The sequence below is a fragment of the Egretta garzetta genome, unplaced genomic scaffold (genome assembly GCF_000687185.1).
Source record: "Egretta garzetta isolate BGI_Z169 unplaced genomic scaffold, ASM68718v1 scaffold112, whole genome shotgun sequence".
Classification (NCBI taxonomy): Eukaryota; Metazoa; Chordata; class Aves; order Pelecaniformes; family Ardeidae; genus Egretta; species Egretta garzetta.
In genome coordinates this window covers 1,113,784-1,124,361 of record NW_009258884.1, presented here as the reverse complement: position 1 = coordinate 1,124,361, position 10,578 = coordinate 1,113,784, and the positions used below count along the sequence as shown (strand labels likewise).

The following is a 10,578-nucleotide window of genomic DNA, read 5'->3' as shown; positions in this document are numbered from 1 at the left end:
CCCCGGCCGTGCTGCCCAGCCCAGCCTGGCCCCACAGCATTGTTCTTCCACAAAGAAGGGATGTGCCCAGACGCTACAAAAGAAAATGGTTTTAAGAAGTGGAATTTCTTTTAAGCAATGGAATGGTTTTAAGAAAAGCCTTTATTCCTTTTACTGGGCAAAGAAGAAATACTGCTTGGTGCTTGTTGTCTTGGCATAACCCTTTTCAATCTCTTCCTCCCTCTCCCAAATTGGCTAATTGATTTTGTCCTCCCTAAGCCCAGCTGCTCCTAGAAGCGAGGGATCTCCGGCCAGGCTGACACCCTCCCCTCACTGGGTGCCCAAAGCAGCCAGCAAGGACACGTCCATCCCCGACGGGGACGCAGGCAAAGGGCCAAGGAGGGAAGACCACAATGGGTGGCGTCTTCAACTGGAGGTAGATACATGGGTGGGCAGCTGGGCATACACAAGGCAGCAGAGCAGCGTCAGTTTACACCAATTGTGGATTCAGCCAATTTTAAATGGGAATTAGCGAGGAAGAGAACACATTTGCTCCGTGACCGGCGCTTGTGCACAGGAACCCTCCATGCCCGTCCATGCTGAGGGGAGCTCGCCGTGGTGGCACTGCTCTGGGCGCTCCAGCCAGGACAGGAGGTAGCATAGGGAGCTCGTGTTCCTTAAACCCCTTCGTCTGGCTGCACGTAACTCTGCCCACAGTAGCTGGCTGCATTATATACCACTTAAATGCAATTTTTATTGTTGACATTTTCCAGACAACCCTCCCCTCTCCCCAAGAGAGAGAATGAGGAATTTTTGGCATTTTATCAGCTTTGCATCAAGTCTCTTAACCACTTTGCGGTTGTTGATGTGCAGGGCGTAGATCTGAGAGGGTCGGCTCAGGTTTGGGTTTGGAGCCTTTTCTGTGCTTTCATGTATCAGCCACTCGTAAAACAAAGCCAAGATGAATAACGCCAGAGGGCCGAGACGTTCGTAAGAAGGGGCATTTTCGTTTTCAATAATTAAAGGTTGAGCCAAGCTGATAAATAATGGTTGTCTGGAGCAGCAGCCGGGGTGTGCTCACCTCCCCTCGCTGCCTGTCCCTGCCCGCTCAGGCCTAGCAAGGATGGGTGACGTCCCCAGGGTCAGAGCAAGTCAACAGCAGGAGGAAGAAAACAATCCTAAACTGAGATTTCCAAAGGGAAAATTAGGAGCCCAAGTTTCTATACGCGCGGAATGAATCGTCCGTGTCCCCCCTCCAAAGTGGTATCCACTGGGCTACAATGACCCCCTTAAAAATCTTTTTCTTTAAACCTGAGGCACACAAACACTTTCCGAAATGAAGACGACCTTACTTTTTGGAGCCTGATGATAGACACATTCAGGAAAGGATTTTTGACAGGCGCTCAAAGGCTGCAGTTGTGGCTGGGAACGTGCCCAGAGGTTCATTGTGAATGGCTTGATATCAGTGGGATGTTTTGGGGGGGGGAAATCCCCTAAATGGCTTAATTTAGCCCACTGCACTTACAAGGTTGGGCATTTCTGTGCCTTGCACCAACGCGAGCATTTGCCCATGTGTCTCAGAGTAAGTACACACTGCAAAGTGCCGAATCTCTTCGAGTGTGGGGACCGTGAAAGGAGACACCCCCTCCTCGAGATGTGCCAGATCAAAGCCAAAGAGCCATCACTGAGCACGAAACGTGATTGATAGACGTGAGAACCCCAGAGCCCTGAGGTTAACTTCATCAAGTCAGCGTCCACGGACGCGGATGGGGAACAGCTTCCAGCAAAGCCAAGCTCCATAAAAATACACCATTCCCATATGATGAAGAAAAAATCCCTTCAGCTATTTGGCAGGGCGGTCAGTACGTCAGATTGGGGGTGAAAAGGGGAAGGCGCGGTGCTGTTTCGGGTGGCCTCCCTGTGCCTGCTGCATGGCTGATTTCTCCCATCCTTTTTCGGGGGGGCAGCAGCCACTCTCCCACATAATCACAGTCAACATTTCACAGGCTTGAAAACAAGAACTTGCGTACCGAGGCTGTGGCTGCACGCGCAGCCTTCCTCGCTTGTGCTTGGGGTAAGCCTTGTGCATTCAAAAACCCTAGAAATCATTCAAAAAAAGCCTCCCAAGCCTTGGCTGCAAAACCCTGTGCCTGCGCAAAGCGAAATGCCAACAATCCAGGCTAAATAGTTTTCAAGGCTGCTGTGGAAAACTGGTCACTGGCTAAAAATACACAAAACAAATGTAAATTCCACTCCGATGACGAACATCAGTGGAAAGATTAACTTAAAGAATTGTGTCAAAAATGAGAAGTATTTTAATTGAGGGGACAGAGCATGGCTGCTGCTGGTCAGTGCTGGGCAGGCGAGGCTTCAGCGGCAGCACCGAGAGGACAGAAGGTGAGGTAGGAGCTCTCAGCCACCAAGATGATGCTAGAACAGTAACTTTCTACTTTCCTGCGCTTATCTTTTTCACTGCGAGGGCACGGGGAGATTAAGTCAGCGTCAGACTCTGTCACAGACATTTTTTAATTGTTTTGGGTACAAAATGTAGGTGGTTAGGTTAGCCACTAAAAAAGAGGCGGTGTTTGCCTTGTCTTGCCACTGAAAACAGCTACTGGTGTGTTGGTTAGAGAGGAAATTTAATGTGATAAAGGACAAGGATACAAAATTAGTAAGGGAAACCGGAAAACTGTTTCCTGAGCAGCGCTGAGGCACAGTGGTTTACTAAGGGAAAGCCTCTCCCTGCAACTTGGTGATCTTGTCTCTTTGGCTATGGAAGAAACAGCTCAGCTTATGTGAGATGGCGGCACATTTAGGAGTCTAATAAATACCTTTTTTTTTCTCTATTAAAAAAAACCTAAGCAAACGAACAAAAAACCAACAAAAGGTAAATCGAACAGCTATCCCAACCAGAATCCTCAAATGAGATGCACAACCCCAAATCTCAGCAGTGGATATTGGCTCAAAACCCTGCCATGGGCTCCCATGGGGATGCCATCACCCGCCCCTCCCCAAGCACTCTCCCTGCCTGGAAAATACACATTCCCAAAAAATAAAATGGCTGCTAAAAAAACCTCCCCTGTTGGAAACAGCAACCTTCTTTAAGAGCATCAGTGCAGATGGCACCGAAAGGCTGTGACGAACCAGCCGCCCTACGGCAGGGACCCAACGGCGGGACCCTCCGCAGGCTGCGCCGGGCAAGGCCCAAACAGCTCCTCCAGTATCTGAGAAACATTTCGCATCTCTCGCCTTCCAAGGCGGTCACCGTGAGGCAGGGCTGAAGCTTGCAGGGATGCCTCCCCCTGCCCGCGCACCCCGCCGTGCCGCTGCCTAACTCCCAAAGTCATTATTGCTGGCCCGAGAGGAGCCAAAGCGGATCTCGGGGGTGATGTCACTTCTCATCGCACGTGCGGACCAGATTGCGAGAGACGAACTCCAAAGTCCATGTGAGCTTACACAAACATTCCCCCCCCCCGCCGTCTCCCTCCTTTGTGCTGATCACACAGTTGGCAGCTGGAACTTGGGCTGTAACATAGCTCAACTTCTTTATTTTTTTGGCATTCCCCAGTCAGCAACAAATGTCAAAAAAAATGGTGTCATTTGCTCCTTCCATTTAATTTTACTTAGGAAAACACACTCCTTGAGCAGCTAATCTCACACACTGCTGAGTAACGTCGGCTGCAGGGCTGGAAGACATTTGCCAGTTTGCAGCATCGGGCCCCCAGGCCAGAGGCTTTGGGGGATAATGGTAGCGCATTGCTTGTCGCAAGGCAACCTTGCCTTGAAATCACCAGTAAAATGTATTTACTTTCATATGAAATTTGGGGAGTTGATTTAAGAGCGCTCCCTCTTTCGCCAAGGTATCAAATGTCATATGATGCAGGGGTTGCTATGGCAACTGCCCTTTTTATATTCAATAGTAAATGGCTACGAAAAAGCCACATAATTTTATGGTTGCTCCCGGGGGATCACATAACTAATATAAAATCTCTCATTTTAATGTATTTTCTGCTTCTTTCTTCCTTCCTTCTATTCTTTCTAAAGTGAAAAAGCCTTTGAGCTGAGGCTGGCCCTTGTCCCACACTGGGACGTTGAGCTGGGGCACGAAGGACCAGAACAAAAACCTGACGATTCAGTCTCCCGTATGGAAAAAAAGAGCGCCTTAATCAACGAGGCTCTTCCAGAATCGCAACCACTGCTGCAGTTCACCCCGACCAACATTTAGAGCATCGGATGGTATAAGCCACCCCAAACCTAACTTTTCCTCACAAGTACGTGGATCGGAGGTGCCAGGCAGCATCGGCGCGGGAGTCACCCCAGCTGATGAATGGGACAGGACGTCTCCAAGGACAGACAACGGGAGGCACGGTGCCACCGCCCGGGGACAGCTGCTCTCGCTGCAGCCACCTCGGGAGCTCGCAGAGATGCATCGCCCCAGAGCAAGCAGTTAAACATCACGGAATCATTGGGGTTGGAAAATACCCTTAAGATCCTTGAGTTCAACCCAACAGAACGCTATATTCACACAATCTCTACAGCGGCTAAGAAGCCAGCTCTACAATTACCTAAACCTGATCCTATTTATTTCCAGTCCTCTCTGGGAAGCTATTCACCTCGCGCTGCTCAAAGCCAGGCCACCTCGCCGAGCTGCCCGACGGGGGAACGGGCTCCTTCCAACCAGTCCCAGCCCCAAAGCCGGCCAGCCTGCTCCCCGCCGGGCTGCCGGAGGAGGAGCCTCCCAAACCCACACGTTTCTCCTGGCAATCCGCACAATGGGGAAAAAACAGAAAGGCTGGAAAATCCTGGGAAAAGATTCAACATGAGCTCAGACAAATTGTTCCTTACGAGAGGGCCAAAGCTGGGATTTTTTTATTTTTTTTCCCCCATCAGTTTTTTTTCATCTAAAGTCAGCTGAAATTCATGGTAGTGTTTCCTGGTCTTGCGTACAGCTTTGGTGCGGGGCAGAAGTCCACTTCCACACGAGCTCGGGAGCATTTATTTTGGAAGGGGCAGGAGAGGGCAGACCCCAGGTGTGCGGTCCCGGGCCATCCACTGCTGCACGATCCAAAGCACCCCAGCACCACCCCCCGCTGCTGCGTGGCCTCGTGTCATCCGTGGACGCAAAAGGTCTTTGGCAAGCCGTGACATCTTCCCTTGCCCTTCTCCAGGCCAGCTCCCCACCCAAGACTGGAAGATGATTTCAGGATCTGATTCTACTTAAACTTTACTAAAATCAACTGCATTTGACTCATATAAACCAGTAATGTAACAACAAAAAGATTTAACACAAGAGATGTAAATCTTCTTTTCAACCAAGAACTCCACTGGTCATTTCTTACCCAGCTATTTCAATTGCACACTCGGATCTATTCATCCCTGAAGAACAAATGCCATCCCCAGCCGCACACAGCTCGGCTCCTATTTTTCTTTTTTTCTTGGAGGAACAAAGCACGCAATGTAAAACTTCACATCGGGCTTCGTAATTTATTTGGGCACCACTATTTCTCAGATCAGCTGCAAGACATTTTTTAAAATGGGTGGTTAAAAAAAAAAAACAAAAAGAAAATAACCTTTTCATGGATATTCTTTCCGCGGAAGACTTAGTGATGCTCAAAAAAACCTGACTTCAATTCTAGAGCTGGACAAAGGGGGTTTTTCAAGTTCTATATGGACTAAGGAAAAAGTTTAGCAATGGGAGATGTATATGTATGAAATTATTATATATTTCTTATTGAAATTCTTATATATATAAGAAATCATATCTGTATTGCCCTGGTTTCGGCTGGGCTAGAGTTAATTTTCTTCCTAGCAGCTGGTAGAGCGCTGTGTTTTGGATTTAGCATGAGAAGAACGTTGATGATAACTCACTGATGCTTTAGGTGCTGCTCAGCAGTGCTTACACTAAAAGTCAAGGACTTTGCAGCTTCCCCTGCTCTGTCGGGTGCACAGGAAGCTGGGGGGGGACACGGCCGGGACAGCTGACCCCGACTGACCCCAGGGGTACCCCACACCATATAATGTCGTGCTGAGCACATCGAGCTGGGGGAAGGAGGAGGAAGGGGGGGACGTTGGGAGTGATGGCGTTTGTCTGCCCAAGTCACCGTTACGCGGGATGGAGCCCGGCTGTCCTGGGGATGGCTGAGCACCCACCTGCCATGGGAAGCAGGGAAGGAATCCTTTGTTTGCTTTGCTTGCACTCACAGCTTGGGCTTTCCCTATGAAACTGTCTTTATCTCAACCCACGAGTTTTCTCACTTTTACCCTTCCCATTCTCTCCCCCATCCCACCTGGGGGGGGGAAGTGAGCGGCTGTGTGGGGCTCAGTTGCCGGCCGGGGTTAAACCATGACAGTCCTTTCTGGCCCCCAACGTGGGGCTCGAAGGGTTTGAGATAACGACAGGTTTGATTGGAATGTGCTAGATCGAATTTATAGCCGTTATTGCTGTTTAGCTATTAATTGGCAGGCTCCTGGGCTTGCCATGGGGCTTGCTTGCCTTACTGTAGATTAGAGTCCAGTGCTCGTTAGTGGCTGCTTTTGGCTTTCGCTGCTCGCTGTGCTGCTGATCGTCTCACTCTGCTGGGCCTGGGAACATTCTGATAACAGCAGTGGCCATGTGCCTGGGCTGGCCGATGGCCAGGGCATCGCTGCTGTTTCTGTGCTGCTGTGCTGGACATGCTGGAACTCCAGTGTGACCTCAAGGCCAAGGGACTGGACCTGGGGATGAGTCCACGTGGGAGCAAGTACATCTTGAAGCATCTGTGGCTATGAATAAGTCCACACCACAGCAGGTACATCTCAAAGCATCTGTGGCCGTGGTTATGTCTGTGCCACAGCAGGTCTGCCTCTGAAGGGATTGTGGTCCAAGGATGGGTCCATGCCCATGCTGCAGAAGGTCCGCCTCGAAGCATCTGTGGCTGTGAAGTCCCTGCTGCAGCAGGTACATCTTGAAGCACCAGTGGCCATGCATGAGGTCATGCTGGAGCACTGCAGAGCGTGTGGCCATGGATAAGACCACGACAGGGCAGGGCAAGCACGACAGCCATGGGTAAGGCCACACTGGAGCAGGTTCAGTCCTGAAGGGCTGTGGGTAAGGCCACGCAGGAGCGGGTCTATCTCTGAAGACATCATGGACCATGAAACTGTCTTTATCTCAACCCCCAAAAAGTGAGTTTTCTCACTTCTACTCTTCCAACTCTCCCCCATCCCACTACGGGGGAGTGAGCGAGCATCTGGGGGGGCGCTCAGCTGCCAGCTGGGGTTAAACCATGATGTATATAGACATAACAAGCCATATATATAAAAAATACATATATAAAAGAGATTTTTAGCTGAGAATGAGGATGTGAAACTGCTCTCTTGCACAGAGCTACTACAGCGCTGCTCTGAGAGCAGACGAGCGGGGTGCAGCCGGCGAGGCCGCGTCTCTCCCCACCAGCCAGGACTTTGCCTGGGAGCTGCCGCGTCCCCATCCCTTCAGCCGCAGGCGACCCAGGGCCGCAGGGAGCCCGACCCGAGGCAGCACATAAACCTCCTACCAGCACGCGGCGAGGAAACTGCTTGGCCACAAGTCAGAAAGAAAACAAAACCCAAACATTCTAAATAAAATGTAGGGTTTCATAAGATTACTAGGACATTAACCTAATTAAAGCGCCTAAGTGTGCCTGACGAGCAAAGACAGAAAAACGCTAACACTGAATTAGTAGAAAAATTAGAGGGAAACCCCAAGACTAGGGGAAAAATTAAGTCTTTCAGTGTTAATCAAATAAAACCAAGAGTGCAAATAATAAATCTAGAGAGAAATAACAAACTCATTAGCATTACAGAGTTAAGCCGGTAAATAGCAGATTTGGGTCAAGAAATCCAAGAATATCACTTTAAAATGCTATCGCAAGTGACAGACCATCTACAACACCCTGTGGCTTTAAACCTCTGTAGGTTCCACCTCAGGAACTAAAATAACCCCACACTTTAGAAGCAGATAAAGTCCATTATGGCAATTAAATGCTCCATCCAGCCAAGGAGCGAGGTAGGTGCCGGGTATGTAACACAACCAACCTCAGCAACACTGTGCTGGGGGCGGGGGGGTGGATTAAATTAAAATCTCTACTGTTATTTGTCACAATCTCCACTTCTAACCTTCATTTATTACTTGTCTTTTTTTTTTTTTCCCCCCACAGGAATATCTTTATATATTCTGTAAAAAAAAGAATTTCCAATTGATCTGGTCCCAGCTGAAGCCTGCCAGAGATACTGATGCGATGCTATCGCCCGTTCCAAGCTGGCCTGGCTGCAGAAGCCCATGAGAAAGGCTGATTCCTCTGGCAGAGGTTTAATTTCAGTGGAGTCATTAACAGCAACAACAAAAGCAGAACGCCCTGACGTGATGTGCTTGCTCCTCTGCCGTTTTCCAGCGTTACGCCACGCCTATGACCGCTGGCCTTACGTGGTTCCGCGTGTTCACAGCCTGCCTGAAGTCAGGGGAAGAGGGGGCCTGAGACTCAGATGGGGTTTTCTTCCATATACATTGCATCTGGTGAGACGGGCTTCCCTCAGAACTGCCATCCAGCTCATCGTTAACTCCTCTGGATACTGAAAACCCCATTCACAAAGTCCTCAGGAGAAAGGTCCAGGCAAAGCTGGGCTCTGGCACTGCCAGCACATCCCTGGAGACAGCTCAGGAGCCACCGACCCGTGGCCGTACCAAAAGCTGGCAATCCTCACCGCCAGTCCTCTCGCCAATGCCTGAAATGCATCCTCATGTCCTCCCTATCTACCATGTACAGAGTGTAAAACCAAATTCAGGTCTGCCCTAATTAACAGCCTCTGCTTCTCTGCAGCACTTAACCCTTGCTGGGCGGTTTCTAGCCCTTGCTGCTCGTCCTCTCTGCCCCTTAAGGTACATTAAGTATCTTTATGTGCGTTATTATGCACCCTGGTACAACACCTCGAGCCAGGAGATGAAGAACAGCCCGAACAGCAAAATAACAAGAAAGCCTGATTAACTGAAACGAGTTGCACAGGAGAACAACCTCACCACAGGTGCAAGCTGAAGCCCCTCAGCAAACCCCCCCCTGCCCCGTGCCCCTGCAGCAGCCCCACACCGGCCCCGAGCATCCTTCACCCCCTGGGGCCGGGAGCTGCCCGCACCACCCCGCAGCTCGCCAGCCATACGGACCGTCTCACGGGCGCCCTCCACCCCGCTGTTTACATACTTTAAACCTCTGAAGAAAGTGGAATTCCATTCATGAGCATTTATCACTACGGAGATACTCGTCAGGACTCGCTCAATATTTCCCCCTATGCTCTGAGCCAACCTGCTGGAGGAAACGCGGGTATCACGTCATCCTTCCCAAGGGAGAGGTTATTTTTGCGCATCACCTATGGCTGCTATTAGCCAGCCGGTCTGTGAGCACTGGTAATGACATAACCTGGTTCGTGATGAAGGAGTTATTCCCATTTTTCACCTGGGAAATGCAGCTGGGTGCTTCCCAGGCAGAATACACTAGGAATGGGTAAGGGCTGTGCCACCCCTGTGCCGCTTGCTGGCCCTTGAGCATATCTTTGCCTCCGAGGACAGAGTATTCACGTGGCGTTACAGAGCGAAGCATCAGCTCTGCCAGAATCATTAACCGTCACTCACCAGCCCCACGTAAATCAGAGGCTCTATCGGGCCGATTATCTCTGTATGTAAAGCTCTGAAAACACATAAATTAAGATTTTCCTCCATGCTTACAATGCTTTCTTTAGGATCAGACAGACCTCACCATAGCTAAACATTACAGTGGCTGCTGATTTCTTAATCCATTCTTAACGTGAGCATTTCGCAGTTGTTAAGCCTGGTGTGAAAGAAGCCTTTCATGGTCGAAAAAATCCCCCCAGAGGCAAATGTACAGCCCACATTTTCAGGCCGTGGGGCAGGAGCTGGGCGCAGGCTTACCTGCCGCAAAACCTGCTCAGCCAGAGGGGTTTGCAGGCAGATTACAGAGCTCTGCACTTCATGCCTTCGTATTTAAAATCTGTACGTTTTTATGTGTCTGCATTGAAAAATGCCTCCCATGCCTCTGACTGTAACTAATAATTCACCGTAATAGATAACTGGCCCGTGGCAGAAGCAGGAGTGCGGTTTTTGAGACCGAAGGGGAACGGTTGGTGGCTGGGTTTTACGGGCTGGGTGTCAGAGAGCGAGGCTTCCCAGCGCCGCCCGTAAGGCATCGCCTCCCGCCAGCACCGTCAATAATCTTCAATCTAATTCTGTGGATCGCAGCAACGACTCCAGCTCCACGGCTTATTAATTAAGCTGTTTAACTAACTTACTTATTTTAAGCCTCAGATGTACCTACACTTCTCTTTGCGCACTCCCTGGAGCCGCTTGCCCCTGCTGTTAAGTACTACAGGGCAGAGAGGCAGGGCACAGATTCATTTATCAACGAATCCATTGAAATAATGCAAAATTTCCGCCCGTTTGTTTTTCAGGTGAGGTCCCAGGTGCCCAGGAGCCACGCTCAGCGGAGCTGCGCCCCACACCGTGACGTGTTTGCCCTTCAAACCTGTGTCGTCGTCCCCCACGCCGCGCAGGGTGGCTGCGGACGGGGACGGAGC

General features: G+C 50.2%; 1 protein-coding gene across 1 annotated transcript in view; it reads right to left on the bottom strand.

The window, feature by feature from the left end:
* TBX4 (T-box transcription factor 4) overlaps positions 1 to 10,578 on the bottom strand; it is a 69,393-nt gene that overhangs the window by 7,561 nt on the left and 51,254 nt on the right. The gene's annotated exons all lie outside the window — the stretch shown is intronic.